The sequence below is a fragment of the Arvicola amphibius genome, chromosome 11 (genome assembly GCF_903992535.2).
Source record: "Arvicola amphibius chromosome 11, mArvAmp1.2, whole genome shotgun sequence".
Classification (NCBI taxonomy): Eukaryota; Metazoa; Chordata; class Mammalia; order Rodentia; family Cricetidae; genus Arvicola; species Arvicola amphibius.
In genome coordinates this window covers 41,160,695-41,176,121 of record NC_052057.2, presented here as the reverse complement: position 1 = coordinate 41,176,121, position 15,427 = coordinate 41,160,695, and the positions used below count along the sequence as shown (strand labels likewise).

Genomic DNA, 15,427 nt, shown 5'->3' with positions numbered 1-15,427 from the left:
GTTAACTGTTTAAGCCATCTTTCCAGTCCTCAAATCATTATTTTAAGTTTAGAGTTGTGTTCTAAAGAGCATGTTAGTAATTTTGTTGTCTGATATGGAGAATGGTGTTTCTACCAACAAATAAAAGCAGCTGTTCCACAGGGCCCCTTTTAATCCTGTCTTGCAAAGTTTCCATTAGGAAACCATTCCTGTTCTTTGATTGTGCCTTCTCAGCTTTCATTGCTGGAGGGAAGTGACATGTTGATGACAGCTATCAGAGCTCTTTCTGCTTTATTGGAAAATTACTTGAAAAATTACCATATCATTAAGTTCTTAAAAAGTTTCAAAACCCTCTCACAGAACTGCTAAGACAGGCACAAAAGAACTTTTCCCAGAGCTTCACTCTGTTCAGTAACTGGATAAAACAGGTTGGCTGGGAAGTCCACCCCCCCACCAGTGGATGAGGAGCTGAAGGGCAAGTGGAAGCCTCCCTTGCAGCATCCTCATCCCAAGAAAGGTGTCCAGGAGAATCACTGGGAACCACGTCAGTTTCTGCTAGCAGCGTTGGTGTGTTTCCCAGCAGGCTACTACCTTGCTATCTGCTTAGGAGGGAGTACTCACAGCCTGGGGACAAACATCTACAACAAAAGGAGTATTTCACAGTGCCTTCTTGGTACCCTGGGGCACATTCTTGAGAGTGCTGGGCAGAATGACACAGGAGCCAGTTTGGGGACAGAGTGGCGACCCTCTGAAGGGCAAAGGGACTAGGTGGAGCAGGAACCAGAGTGTGGCAAGGATCTGGAAAGAGAGCTGGAGAGCGCTGCTACAGGCTTTGCAGAGCACACACTGATGTAAAGCGCCTCGTCTGCTCCACGCTCTACGGTATGCGCGAGCCGGGAGCTAGGCTGGAGATTTCAAAACATACACACAAAGACACACAGACAGAGACATGAGGACACAGGTCATCCTTGAAACACGAATGCCAACTTCATTTTGCTCCAGGGAAACTTATATAGGGATCCTTAACTGATAGCCATGCCCCAGCTCTTGGGATTTCCAGTTGTAAAACCCACCGGAATTCACTCCCCTGCCATCAGGAACTCATGAGGGTCTCATGCTCAGAGCAGCTGCAAACACAGGAAAACAAGTTGTTTTGCTCAGTTCACTCCAGCAGGCAAAGGGTCTGAGGCAGGCAAAGAAAGTCAAGGGGCCTGGGGTCTGCAGCCCCCAATACACTGAGTTTAGCAGACGTTTGGAAAACATTTGTTGTGTTTGAATATGAATTATCCCCCTAGGCTCACGTGTCTGAACATTTGCCCCCAGCTAACTGTGCTGTTTTAGAAAACTGGAATATTTACTTAGGAGGTGGAGACTCACTGGAGCCCACCTTAAGGTTTTACAGTTGGGATCTACTTCCTGTCCACTCTCTGCTTCCTGCCTGTAGACAGACTGTGATCCATTGCCTCATGCTTCTTCTAACATGGGTTCTCTAATAAGATGGACTGTGTCTCCTCCAACTGTGAGCCACAGCATTCATCCTACCTTAAGTTGCTACCTGGTAGATATTTTGTCAGTACAATAAAAAAGTAACTAGTATAACACTGTAGGTTCTTTGAGCCAAAAAAAGAGATGCAATCAATGTTGTGATTTAGGAAAACTAACTAGAAAAAGGTCTAGGGATAAAGTCAGGGCAAGGAAGGAAGAAAGTATAGCATGTATCATTATGCTGAAGGAAATAAAAAAACAAATCATTCATTTGTCAAATTAATACATTCCATACTGACTAGTTTATGTCAAGTAGATACACGCTAGAGTCATTAGAGAGGCAGGAGCCTCAATTAAGAAAATGTCTCATAAGATCAGGCTGTAGGCAAGCCTGTAGGCATTTTCTTAATTGGTGATTCATGGGGAGGGGCCAGCCCATTGAGAATGGTGTCATCCCTGGACTCCTGGTCCTGGGTTCTATTAAAAGTCAAGGTGAGCAAGCCATGGAGAGCAAGCCAATGAGCAGCACCCCTCCATGGACTCTGCATCAGCTCCTGCCACCAGGTTCCTGCCCTGCTTGGGTTCCTGTCTTCACTGCTTTTGATGATGAACTGTGATATGGAACTGTTATAAGGGAAATAAACTCCACTTGTCCCCAAGCTGCTTTGGTTCATAGTGTTTTGTCACAACAATAGTAACCCTAACTAAGACAATATCGAACACCATACATTATTGCTCAGTAATAAAAAATGAACCAGTAAATAAAGCCCCGAAGACGCCACTCATTTTGAACACAGGACATAGAGGAATCAACCTCAAACTGATGAGGAAACTCTTTTTCCCTGTTGTCTGGATTACACGGTGCCGGAGGTGCTATGGAGGCTGCCGGGAGAGAAAAATGTCAATGGACTTAATATAACTAGACGTGTCCAGTGATGCAATAGTAGCATGACGGTTTCTGATCGGATAGGAGACCTGTTCTACAGGAAGGACGTTACGCCTGGAACTGTAAACCTGGTTAAAAGCTTATGACTGGGCAACTTATAAGTCCTAAGAGACCATAAGCTACTAAGAGAGTAACCTACTTTACTAACTGGTAATGCTCCGCAAATGCATCCTAAATATTTACGTTTGTGCCTTTAGATTCGTATTGCTGTGGTCACAGGTGATTCTTTTTGCAGTGGGTAACGGTTAAATGCAGAGACTCGTCCCTGGTTGAAGTGTCACCAGTGTTCGACTGTGGACAGGTCATCACCGTCGACCTCCCGCTAGAGGTGGTGAGAGGATGTAAGTGATGGGCGTGGAGGGAGCTGTGAAATGCTGACTTCTACTGGACACGCACGGCTGTTGTGCAGAACCGCCTGCGCTTACCTGCTCCATACCTGCACAGCATCAAGCCAGTCATATTTCGCACAAATGTGGAGTTGGGAGACCAGGCTCTATCCTAATAGGAGCGAACTTGGCAGCTGAAGACTGTTGAGAGGGAGGGGCCATCACCCACCTCTAGGGACATGATAGGTTGCCACTGGTCCAATTGGGGGTCACATCCCCATGTGCACACGGGCAGCACTAATTGGACTCAGGGTTATTAATAACAATAGAAAAAGAAGACATGGTTGGGGCTGGAGAGATGGCTCAGTGGTTAAGAACAAGCACTACTCTCCCAGAGGACCCAAGTTCATGTCTCAGCATCCACATCAGTGGCTCACACCTACCTGTAACTCCAATTCCAGAGAAGCTAATGCCTCTGGCCTCCACGGAAACTCACACCCAAGTGCACATATGCATGTACACACCTACACATGCTTAAAAATAAAACAAAAACTCTAAAAAAGAAAAAGAGGACTTGAAGTTGAGAGGGACACAGGACATGACACTTAGGGAAATCGGAAGGACGTAACGGTGGATGGACAGGATCAAAATATATAAATATACGGAATTTTCTAGGAATAAAAATATTATTTTTGCGTGGATGAACATTCTATGTTGAATGAATGAAGCTAGTCTCACAGTCTATATTCCATGAGAGTCTACTTATATAATGTTCTCAGGAAGTCACACCTCATTGGGCAGGGGTGGTGGTACAATGCCTGTAATATCCCAGCCCTCAGATAGGCTGAGGTAGGCGTGGGCTCATTATTGGTTACATACAGAGATGCGTATGTCGTAGGGGAGGAAAAAATAAAACAAGACAGAACTGTAGAGATTGAAGACACTCCATTGTTACTAGGGGATGAGGGGACACAGAAAGGGAATATAAGAGAATTTACTCAGGAGATAGTACTACTGTACTTATCGAAGGTATAAGCAGCAGTCCCTTGAATCTGTGGCAAGAATTTAATAAACTCATAGTACTATATACCAAAAGGTCACCGTTTACATATAATTTTAAAAATGCAAATTAAAGAGAAGCAGTTAGCCAAGTGTGACTGACTGTACATGCCTGTAACTTAGAACTCTAGAGGCAGGGGTAGTTATCTGTGAGTTCAAGGCCAGCCTTGTCTACATAGTGAGCCACTACCTTAAAAAGAATCACATTAGTGACTGGACATGCTTGGTGGCTCATACCTGTAACCTCAGCATTTCTGAGGCTGAAGGAGGAAGACTACTGTGAGCTTGAGGCCCGCCGGAGGCACGGGATGAGATCCTACCTGTCCTGCTTTCTGCTGCTGTGACATAAGACCTGACTGTTTTAGTCACTGTCCTATTGCTGTGATGAGGCACTGTGGCCGAGGCCGCTTACAGAAGGGTGTACCTGGGGCTCTTGGCGCCACAGGGATAAGAGTCCATCACCGTATGGCGGGGAAGCGCGGCAGCTAGAGCAGCAGCCCAGGGCTCACATCTCTTGTTTTTTGTTGTTGTTTTGTTTTGTTTTTCAAGACAGGGTTTCTCTGTAGCTATGGAGCCAGTCCTGGAACTTGCTCTGTAGACCAGGCTGGCCTTGAACTCACAGAAATCCACTTTCTGCCTCTCCTTCTCTAGTGCTGGGATTAAAGGCGTGCACCACCACTGCTCGGCTGAAAGCGTCCATCTCAAACCCACAAACAGGAAGCAGAGAGCGTGAACCGCAAATGTCACGTGGCCTTTGGAATTCCAAAGTCCACCCCAATGACATACTTTCTTCAACAAGGCCATTTCTCCTAAGCCTCCCCAAAGAACACCACAAACTGGGGACCAAGTAATATTCAAATGAAGATGGGGGGGACATCTCGTTCAAACCACCACAATGACCAAAAGCAACTTGGGGAAGAAAGTTTATTTTAGCTTACAGTTGTAGTTCATCATGAAGGCAAGTCAGGGCAGGAAGTGAAGCAGAGGCCATGGAGGAATGCTGCTTACTGGCTTGCTCCCCATGGCTTGATTGACTGCTCCCTTATCCAAGTAGGTACCACCCGCCTATGAGTGGCACTGATGCCAGTGAGCTGGCCCTCTCACACCAATCGCTAATCAAGAAAATGTCCTCAGACTTGTCTACAATCTGATGGAAACATCATGTCAACTGAGGAACCTCTTCCCAGATAATTCTAACTGTGCCAGGCTGACAAAACACAGCTGTAGCAGGAGATCCCACAGAGCATGGCATCTGGCTTGGATTCCGGAGTGTTCGCACCTAGGCTTTCAACTGCCTTTTGTGATGCTCTCTGTTATTGATACCTTGTGTTTGAAGTGTTCGATTTTCATATGGGTTCTTCCTGAAGAGTCCAAGACCTTTGCAAAACTTGGCCATGAGAGGACCTGGAAAACCGAGAGTTCTCGTGACTGAGAATTGTTTGGGCATTTGGTTCCTTTAAGCGACTCCAGATGAGAGGTTTGGGTGTCCAGAAATTGACTTACTAAGGTGTAAATTGTACAACAACCAAAAAAAAAAAAAACCCTTTGTGAAGCAACGGGCAGTCAGTTCACCAGAAACTGGCTCCCTGCTGCTCTGCTAAGTCAAAATCCATCCTGGAGTGACCCTGATTCTTCCAGATAAACCCTAGCAGGACACCAATCCAAACCTAATTCTTCCAGACAAACCCTATAATAACATGGACCCAAAACCAACTTCAGGAGGAAAGAGTTTACTTCATCTTACAACTTCTCGGTGATAATTTATCATTGAGGGAATTCAGGGCAGGAACCAAAGAGAAAGCTACTTACAGTTTCAGTCCCCATGGCTTGCTTTGTTTTTCTTCTCTGCCACAGGACCACTTTGCCCAGGCATGGCACTGCTCACAGTGGGCTGGGTACACTCACAGCAATCATTAATCAAGCAACTGCCTTCCGGACATCTTCACGGCCAAGCTGTTAGATTCCTCATGGAGGCTTCCTCTCCTCAGGTGTCTCTAGTCTTTGCTAAATGAGTAGGAAACATGAGACATTTTCTACTGTTTGAAACGTATGACTGAACATATTATCATAAATAAAGCTTGCCCTATGAGGAAGAAAGGAAAGAAAAGACAAAACCTTAGGTTATGAAATTCAGAGTTGGCGGGTAGGTTTGTGAAGTTTGTACTTTTACTGCTGATGGTAGTGCTCTGGTAGGGGTTTTTGTTTTTAAAGCAAGGTTTCACTGTTCAGCCTACACTGAGTTTTTGTGAGATACACACACACACACACACACACACACACACACACACACACACACACATCCTTAGGTTTATAATCCTTCTGACTCAGCCTCTAGTGTGCTGGGATTGGAAGAGTGCATGGCCATGCCTGGGCCAGAAGAATGTACTTCTGAAGATGTCTGTAAGGGTACTTAGCCTTCCAGCTCTCCTGGGATGAGTCACTATTGCACGAAGAGGTCTGGGCTCCTATCACTCGACCCAGAGCACATGGGGAGTCACAGCTGTGCTGTGTGCTGTCAACAAGGCAACTTCCTCCTTGTTCTCCGGAACACCTGCTCCTGGAACTCAGCCACTGTGGGGAATTCACAATTCGTGGAAAGGCCCAGGAGAAGAGAAACTGAGTTTGTTGCCCACAGACCCGGCTGATCGCCCAGCCAACAGGTAGCTCTGATTTGGAAGCACTGTGAGAGAGACACAGCTAATAGCGTGGCTGACAGTACAAAAAGTAAATAAAGGATGCTTCTGGAAAGCCACCAAACCCCGTATGCAAAGGTGCTTAGGAACAAAATAGATGGTTACTGTTGTATCTAGCATGCTGCGTGACACTGCCACTACACACACACACACACACACACACACACACACACGCATGCACGCACACACTGCTTGTTTGACTCCATTGGTTCAGGGTTGCTTACATGGAGCAAGAGAGATTGAATCAGATGTTTTTACTCACCAGTAGAGTACCTTCCTAAAACATGTTGTTCAAAAGTCTTCTCAGGACAGGGTGAGGAAATTAGTCAGTATTTAACTGATCAATAGTGTTAGAAGTATTTGTCAACTATGTTAGAATTCAGTACTCTTATTTTCTATGATAAGGTAGACCCAGTGCAAACTATTTGACCCAAGGGAAGCCATACACACACACACACACACACACACATACACACACCCCACCACCACCACCGCCACTGCCCCATTCCCCCCACCCCTACCGCCCCCACCACGGCCCCACCGCCACTGCCCCCACCACCACCACCCACCACCACCACCACCACGTGAGCCTATAGTGTGTGGTGTTGTGGGGTTACTGTGGACTTACAGTGCCTGTTCTCCTTCCTGTTTCCATCCATCCTCTTTGCACTCTATATCTGACTCTGTCTCTCTCTCTCTCTATCTCTCTCTCTCTCCTCTCTCTCTCATCTCTCTTCTCTCTCCTCCCTTCCGACATGGATGTCTCTGTGTCTCTGTCCATCTCTCCCTTCCCTCTCCTCTTTTCTCTTGCCTCCCCTCCCCCACGTCTCTGTATCTCTGAAGTCTCTCTCCCTTCCTCTCTCGTTTCTCTGCTCCCCCCACCACACATATGGTTTCCTTATCCATGGAAGCACCAGAGCTGTGATCGTGAGTGCATTCCACACACTGCTCTGTGTTGATGAAAATCTACATTGACTTCTACTTTCCTAAGTACAGTGTAGGCTTCGTCAGAAACGTAAGCGTTCTTTTTCAGAAGACTAGGCCACCAAGTTGTGACAACACAGAACTACAGTAAGCGATGGCTTCATTTGGACGATAAAACATTCCTTTTTAGTTCTTGAACTATTTGGCTAAGGTTCCACATCAAATTTTTCACAATCACAAAGATCATCGATTTTTTTATTTTTTTTTCTTTTTCAGGCTCTGTATTCTGTGTTCTGGAGCTTGTTGATGTCTGTTTCCCCTCCTCTATTCTCTAGAACAGAATCAACACTCCAGTGCTTTCCACTAAGTTTCCCCAAATGCTTGTTTTCAACATACAGTAAACCCTCTCAGAATCCTACACTCTGGGTAAGCGCTAGTGCGCAGGCTTAGGAAAGATCCAATCACAAGAAAGGAAAACGGGCTTTTTGGCATTGTTCTAAGCCAGGGTGCCACATCCAGCAGGACTCCACATAACATACTGAATCTTTAGGGGCCTCAGTTTGTTTATCTGTGAAACGGGGATAAATACAAAAAGGCAGGCTGAGGTGGGAGCTGTAGACATATAGGGCACTCCCTAAGTACCAGCTTCCCATTGCTTCCAACGATATAGCTTAGGACTTATTACTAAAACACACCATCAGAGATTAGACTACTCAGGCTGCAGCCACCCTTCCTGCGTTTTGACATGTATATCTGGCACTTCAATTTTCTTCTTAAAGGAGAAAAAGCACCAAGGGTTAGGGAAAGCAAAAACTTTGCGGGCGGGGGGGGGGGGAAGCAAACATTTCATCATCCTGGTACCTCCCTTTTCCACATCTGTGTGGTGTGGCTTTTACACACAGGCCACATTTTCTTCCCAGTCCCACGCAGGGGGCCGAGTTTGGCCTCCTTGTCTGAAGGTGTGAGTAGATTGTATTCCAGGTGATATTAGGGAGCAGCTGACAAGGAGGGAATGGAAGGCTGTGGGCTGTCAAAGCTCTCCAGATAATCTTCAAACCCTTCTCCGGTGCTGCAGTCCTGTTACCCTGTGCTGTTCCTTTAAATTGTTTGACGTCAGAGAGGGAATGCTATAGCAACCGTCTGTCAAAGTGGAATTAACTCCAAAGAAAGATGGGGGTGGGGGCAGGAGCAATACCCCTGCAGAAGCAGCAAATTGCTAGGAAGACATTTATTTTAGACATTTTCAGTATTAAACACTCAGAGAAATGTGAACAAAGTCGCTATGAGATGCACGTGGTGTTTAAGGGTGCTGGGAAGGCCTTCCAGGCATCAGTGACACACAAGACTAACTTCCACGAGCTGCGAGCACTGGTTTGTTCATAAATGTTTTCAGCACCTTTGGGGGGGTGAGGGGGCCGATACCACTAGCTTTATGTTCCCAGTGAACCTAGGGCCTCCACCGACGGGTAAGCCGGGCGCTAGGCTGGACTGACGTTGGATTTCCGTGCCCTATAAGCGCAGAAAGGCATCTGTGACTCTCCTAGCTCAACCCTGCAGCCCGCCCGAGCAGAACACTCCTGGCCAGGGCCCCGCCGCGAATGTCCAGCACATTCTTTAGACGGCGCGTCCAGAGGCACACAGATAATCGAAACTGCCTGGGATGCGCTTTCCGCTTGGCAAACCCGCAGAAGCTGCACGCCGTGCCCGCGCCCACCCGGGGCACCCCAAGCCCACGGCCACGCGCGTCCCCGCCAGCCCCTCCCCACTAAGCCACACGCACCCCTGATCCTGCGCGCACCAAGCAGCCTCCACCCAGGCCAATCGCGCTCTGGGTTCTACGATCCCCTCGAGCGCCCCCCACCCGCCCAAAGCCCGCCCCGACCGCGCTCGCTCCCGCCGGCTTCCCACCCAAGCCCCGCGCGCTGCAGCCTCGGCGCGTTCTCAGACCCTTTCCCCGGCCCTCGCGCGCCCCCCGCCCCCGCCCCGCGCGCCGCGCCCCGGTCCCCGCCCCGTCCGGCGTGCAGGGCTCTGGGTGTGGCCGCCGTCTCGTGTGGCGGAGCCTGCTCACGGTTCGCTCCCCGCAGCCGAACACCCAGCAGCAGCTCGGTGGTGGCGGCCCCGCTCCAGGTAGGTGGACTACCGTGTGGACGCGGGCGGCGCGTTGCGGGTCTCCGTGTAGACGCGGGCTCGTAGGCGCTCGACGAGGCCCGGGACAGCTCGAGGGTGCGGCCGCTCGGGGAGCTCAGACGGTGATGGCAGCAGGGCGCGGAGCCCCCCAAGTTCTCCACGGGCTGCTGGAGCCTTGTTGGGTTTTGTTTTGTCTTGGGGGGCTTTGGGGGTTTTTTGGACCGATACGATGCTCTCAGCTTAGTTATTTTAAAGGTGGGGGGGGGGACGATAACGGATTTTGGATATTTCCAAGTTTAGAACAGGAAAAAGCATTTACTTGTCTTATCCCGTCATCTCCTTCTGCTTCAGAACACAAATGATTGCCGTGTACTGTGTGTGGCATGCGTGTACTGCTCTCCACTAAGGAAAGACTGCATTTTCAAAGTTGAGAGACGGCTTCTTAGCAGTGCTGGGCGATTTTGTTTTCCCTGCTCCTCTCTCTTTCCCTCTTTCCATAAAGGGCAGAAATGTAGCCTGGTGTGGACCCGCACCCTACCAGGGAGTTGTCTTAAGACTGAAATTTATTAGGCCCTTTCAATATCGCTAAGTGAGAGGGTGACCTTTTGTATTTTCCATTTTATCTGGATATGATGCCTGATACATGCTCCTGAGAGGAAAGTCTCTTGCAGGGGTGGACCAAACTGTATAACATTTGGTCTCTGCCAGTGTTCGTTGCTGCCTCTGAAAGTTTCCTATATATTTTAATATTTTAATTAAGAGCATTTAAGGAGTTTTCATTTTGCATTTGGGTTTGCTGAAACCGAAATAGAAACTTAAAAAATGTCATTTAGTGAATATTGCCAGATCCCCTTGTGTCTGCAGGTTCTTAGACGTTGATCCTGTGTGTTGTGCTTCGCTTGACGGCGTGCCTTAAGCCTGTGATCATTAGACAGGAAGCAATTTTGAGTTGTTGGCCTTTTATGAATAAGCATATCAGCGTATATTTTTACACTTTAAAAATAGATCCTGGACAACTTTCAAAACTGAGAAGGAAGCCGAGTATTGGAGATTTTTATGCCATTATGACAAAATGCTGGAGATTGGAGGAATTCCTGTTTCCTTTCAGGCATGTTATTTAAGTTGGGTGACTTGGTTATTAGTTTTTCTTTACCTCGCTGACTAGTTTAATCTGGTTTATTGATGGAATATGTCCCAGAGCTCGGTCCTGGACCAGGGGCAGTGAACTGTTGCTATTCTGTCATCTCTCAGTCACTTCTCAAGGACACATTGCACCTTCCACAGACAAGGAGATGTCCAACAACTCGCTGAAATCTCATAACTGTTAACGTCTGGTTGGATTCAGGGCAAGAGCCCTCTGTCCATAGAGATCCTAGCCTCTGACTTTCTCTCTAGAAGGGCATTCATTTAGTTCTAGGGCTCAACAACGAGTCCTCAGCTAACTCATTAAAGTATATGTAAATTTCCTAGACATGTCAGAAACCTGTGCTGGTTTTCTGGTGTGATTGGTACCCCTTAGCAGTGTGACTTTGTACAGCCAACCATCAAGCCACTTCCTCCTCGCTGGCATCCCTGGATCCGTGTTCGTCTTCGTAGGGCAAAGTTACTCTGTTGGCATTTAAAAAACATACTGATGACTTAACTGTCCTCCAAACTAATGCCTGTTTTAACTTGGCTGTGAGAAACAACCTGTAACTAACAACTTTGGGAAGGTGGAAACAGTTTAGCAAGCAACTCCAGGCTTTGGGGGGGCCTCCCCTGGAATCCCCCGCTACAGCAGCTGAGGCAGGAGGGTGGTAAGAGGGGATCTTTCTTCTGGGCTACAAATAAGCTAAGCCTTGTCTTCCCAACATCAAAACTGGATGGCAGCCTACTTCCTAATGTGGGAAGTTCGTTGCTGTCCCCTGTGCGGTAAGCCAGGAGACGTTCTCGTGGCTGTTTTCTTTGCCACCATCCGGTTTCCCTGAAGCTTCTGTTGGTCCCTTACTCTGTTATGTAAATATTCTGTTGCATCTACTTAAAACACATTTTTTTCCCCTCGATGTTGTGTCCTACCTCAGTTACTGACCTATTTCTTTTTTAAAACTATTTTTTTAAATCATTTTAAATTACATGTGTTTCCCGGCACTTGAGTGCCAGGACCTAGGGGCTCTGAAGCTTCAGATACCCCTGGAAGTAGAATTATTACAAGCCTTTGTGAGCTGCACTTGTGTCTGTGTCTTGGAGAGCAGCGTGCCCTCTTCAGAATGAACCATCTCTTCCGGCACTGCAGTCTTATGTTGCTCTCCATTGAGAAAGAGTAATCTTCCTTGTCAACTGGTGGAACCTGGGTAGAGGAACCGAAAGCATTTTCCTCATCAGTTTGGCCTTTGGGCATGTCTGAGGGACATTTTCTTGATTGCTAATTGATGACACTAATTGCTTCAGGTGGCCCTGGAATCTGTCAGCCCACTGTGGGCACCATCCATAGGCAAATGAGCCTGCGCTGTGTAAGAAAGGTAGCTGAAGTGGTCACGGGAGCAAGCTGCCCGTCTCTGTGGTTTCTGTCTCAGTTCCAGCCTGAGCTCCTGCCCTGACTTCCCTCAGTGGTGGACCATGACCTGGAAGTGTAGTCAAATAAACCCTTTCCTCCCATGGTTACTCAGGGGAAGTGTTTTAGCAACAGATAAGCAAAGTGAGATAGTTTTGTCAAGAAACAAAAAATAAATCCAAACAGACAAACAAAAAAACCCTTTTATTACTTTGTGTGTGTGTGTGTGTGTGTGTGTGTGTGTGTGTGTGTTCGCTCACATAGATGTGCATGCGTGTAAGCCTGTCACAGGACAACTTGCAGGAGTCATTCCCTTTGGTCCTGGGGTTTGAACTCTGATCTTCAGGCTTGTTGACAAGCGTTTCCCCTGATAAGTTATCTCATTGGCCCTGAGACTGGCCTTTTTGGAGAAAACAAAAATAAATGCAAGGCAGACAGCCCCCTTGGAGGTGGGTAAGAACTGAGTAGCCTGGATGGGAAGGAGATTGGCACTGCTCTGTACAGACCTTTCCTAAGAGTTCTCTTTTCAGAAACAAACGTGTTAATAATCTTGTTTATGTTCACCCCATAATGAGTTAATGGCGGTGGGAAGGGGCTAGAAATAGGCTCAGCCAGTAAGACCACTGGTTACTCTTGGCAGAGGGACCTGGTTTGACTCCCAGCACCCACATGGTGGTTCGTAGCCGTCCATAACTCCAGTTCCAGGAGATACCACACCTTCAGCCTCCTCGGGCTCCACACACGTTTACATACCTATACACAGACATGAACACATACACATAAACAAGTGGGGGAGGGGGATTTAGGATATGTTTCCTTTTTTTATTTTTTAGACTCCATAACTGAGTACAAACAGCGAATAACCTAACATCAGAAGGAAAACATTTAACCCAGGTAGGGTTTGAACACAGGACCGACCACTGGGGAAGTAAAGCTTGAACTCTGCAGGTAGCTCTTACTAGCAGCAGCAGTACAGCAGTCCTGAAGCCATCTTGTGTGTACTGTCACAGTAAGATGACTGTGGTGGTGTGAATGAGAAAGGCCCCCATAGGCTCGTTTGTTTGAGTGCTTGGTCTCCAGTTGGTGGAACTGTTGGGGAAGGATTAGGAGGTGTGGCCTTGTTGGAGGAGGTGTTGGGAGTAGGCTTTGAGGTTTCAAAAGCCCATGCCAGGCCCACTGTCTGTCTGTCTGTCTGTGTGTCCCCTCCCACCCTCCCTCCCTCCCTCCCCCTTCCTGCTGGTCAGGATGTAAAGCTCTCAGCTGCTGCTCCAGCACCATGCCTCTCTGTTTCCAACCATGATAACCATGGACTGACCCTTAAACTGTAAGCAGCTCCTAATTGAATGCTTTCTTTTATAAGAGTTGCCTTGGTCATGGTGTCTCTTCACAGCAACAGAACAGCAACAAAGACAATGAATGAGCTTCTTGATATTTTAGGAGCTAGACTTTTTACTCTGAGAGACAGAAAATAAGGAATAAAGGCTGGGTATGGAGTTCAGTTGGTAGAGTGCTTGCCTAGCATGCCAAAGCCCTGGCTCCCGCCCCTAGCACCCTGTAACCAGGTATGGTGGTACTTGTCTGTGATCCTAGCACTTGAGAGGTAACAGAGGGTCGGAAGCTCTAGATCATCATTGGCTGCATAGCATGTTTTAGGTTAGAAAGGAAGGGCAGGAGGAGATAAGGAAGGGGCAGTGAAAAAGTATCTGGCATTCGATTGGGACTAATGGCATCAGTATGAACCTATGATTAAAAGATGTAAACACTCTTGTATACATGAATATGCACATACTTGCACTGTACGTACTGCATACATACAATACACACACACTCACACACACACACACTGTCTCTGTCTCTCTCTGTCTCTCACACACATACCGTCTCTTCTCTCTGTCTCTCTCACACTCACACATTGTCTCTCTGTCTCTCTGTCTCTCTCTGTCTGTCTCTGTCTCTTTCACACACAGACTCTCACACACTCACACTCACACACACTGTCTCCTCTCTCACACTCACATACTCTGTCTCTCTCTCACACACAGTCTTTCTCACACACACACGCATGCGCTTTCTCTCTCTGTCTCTGTCTCTGTCTCTCTCACACACACTCACACTCACAGACTCTGTCTCCTCTCTCTCTCTGTCTCTCACACACGCATGCACTTTCTCTCTCTCTCTCACACACACACACATACTATCTCCTCTCTCTCTCACACACACACATTCTGTCTCACACACGCATGTGCTTTCTCTCTCACACACACAAACACACACACTGTCTCCTCTGTGTCTCTCTCTCACACACACACTCATATACACAGACTCTTCACACACTCTATCCCCCCTCTCACGCCCTCGCTCTCGCTCTCTCTCTCTCTCTCTCTCTCTCTCTCTCTCTCTCTCTCTCTCTCTCTCTCTCTCTCTCTCACACACACACACACACACTCCCTAGCTCTGGCTGGTGAAAGCCTGGAAGCGTGACACTGAAGTAGCCATGAGCATGGCCAGTCCCTTTTCTAAATGACTCTAGAGCTGGGATGGGGAAGCTATAGGGTGAGCCTTGAACTTTGTGCTAGGAAGTACAGAGTGTTGCAAGCAGTGCTGGGGAATTTCAGAAGGACACAGCTTGGAAGTCTCCCCATAGCCCAGTCTGGAGGAACTCAAGCACCAAATGAATAATGACAGTCCATTAAAAAAAAATCCCCAGGTACATGAGAAGCCTACATGCTCCCAAAGCAGGCCTACGGGCCACCGACCCCCATCTCACTTCCTACCCTCCCTCTCCCTCTCCTCTCCCTCTCCCTCTCCCTCTCCCTCTCCCTCTCCCTCTCCCTCTCCCTCTCCCTCTCCCTCTCCCTCTCCCTCTCCCTCCCCCTCCCTCTCCCTCTCCCCCCTTCCCCCTCCCCATCTCCTTCAGAATCACATTGCCTGTTGATCCAGGTTGGTTGCCTTAGAGGCTCTGTTTTTCCTGTTCTGCCTAGGGCCTCATGCCTGGGACCCGCATCCTGCCATCCCCAGCCACACCCCCAGCCCTATTATTGTTTCTTTTGAAACTGTCTCCCTGTGTACACAGGCTGGCTTCTTACTTGTGGCAAGTCTTCTGACTCAGCGCTAGGGTTATAGGCGTGTGCTACCATGCCTGGCTTGCTTTTCATTTGAAAGACGTGGCTCATTTCCTGATATCATTCAACTTTACTTAAATTGATTTATTTTAAAACAGCCTCCCTAATCACGCCGTGATCTAGCTTTGGATGTTTTCCTACATAGGTTTTTTTTTTTTTTTTTATAAATGTCTACAAAGTCACTTTCTTTTTTTTTATTTATTTATTATGTATGCAATATTCTGTCTGTGTGTATG

The 15,427-nt window shown here is 47.6% G+C and overlaps 1 protein-coding gene across 1 annotated transcript in view; it reads left to right on the top strand.

The window, feature by feature from the left end:
- The first annotated feature begins 9,430 nt into the window (after positions 1-9,430).
- Positions 9,431-15,427, top strand: part of Gnb4 (G protein subunit beta 4) — a 45,413-nt gene continuing 39,416 nt past the window's right edge. The window contains exon 1 of the mRNA XM_038347534.2: positions 9,431-9,539. The gene's annotated coding sequence lies outside the window, so the exon portion shown is untranslated. The remainder of the gene's footprint in view (positions 9,540-15,427) is intronic.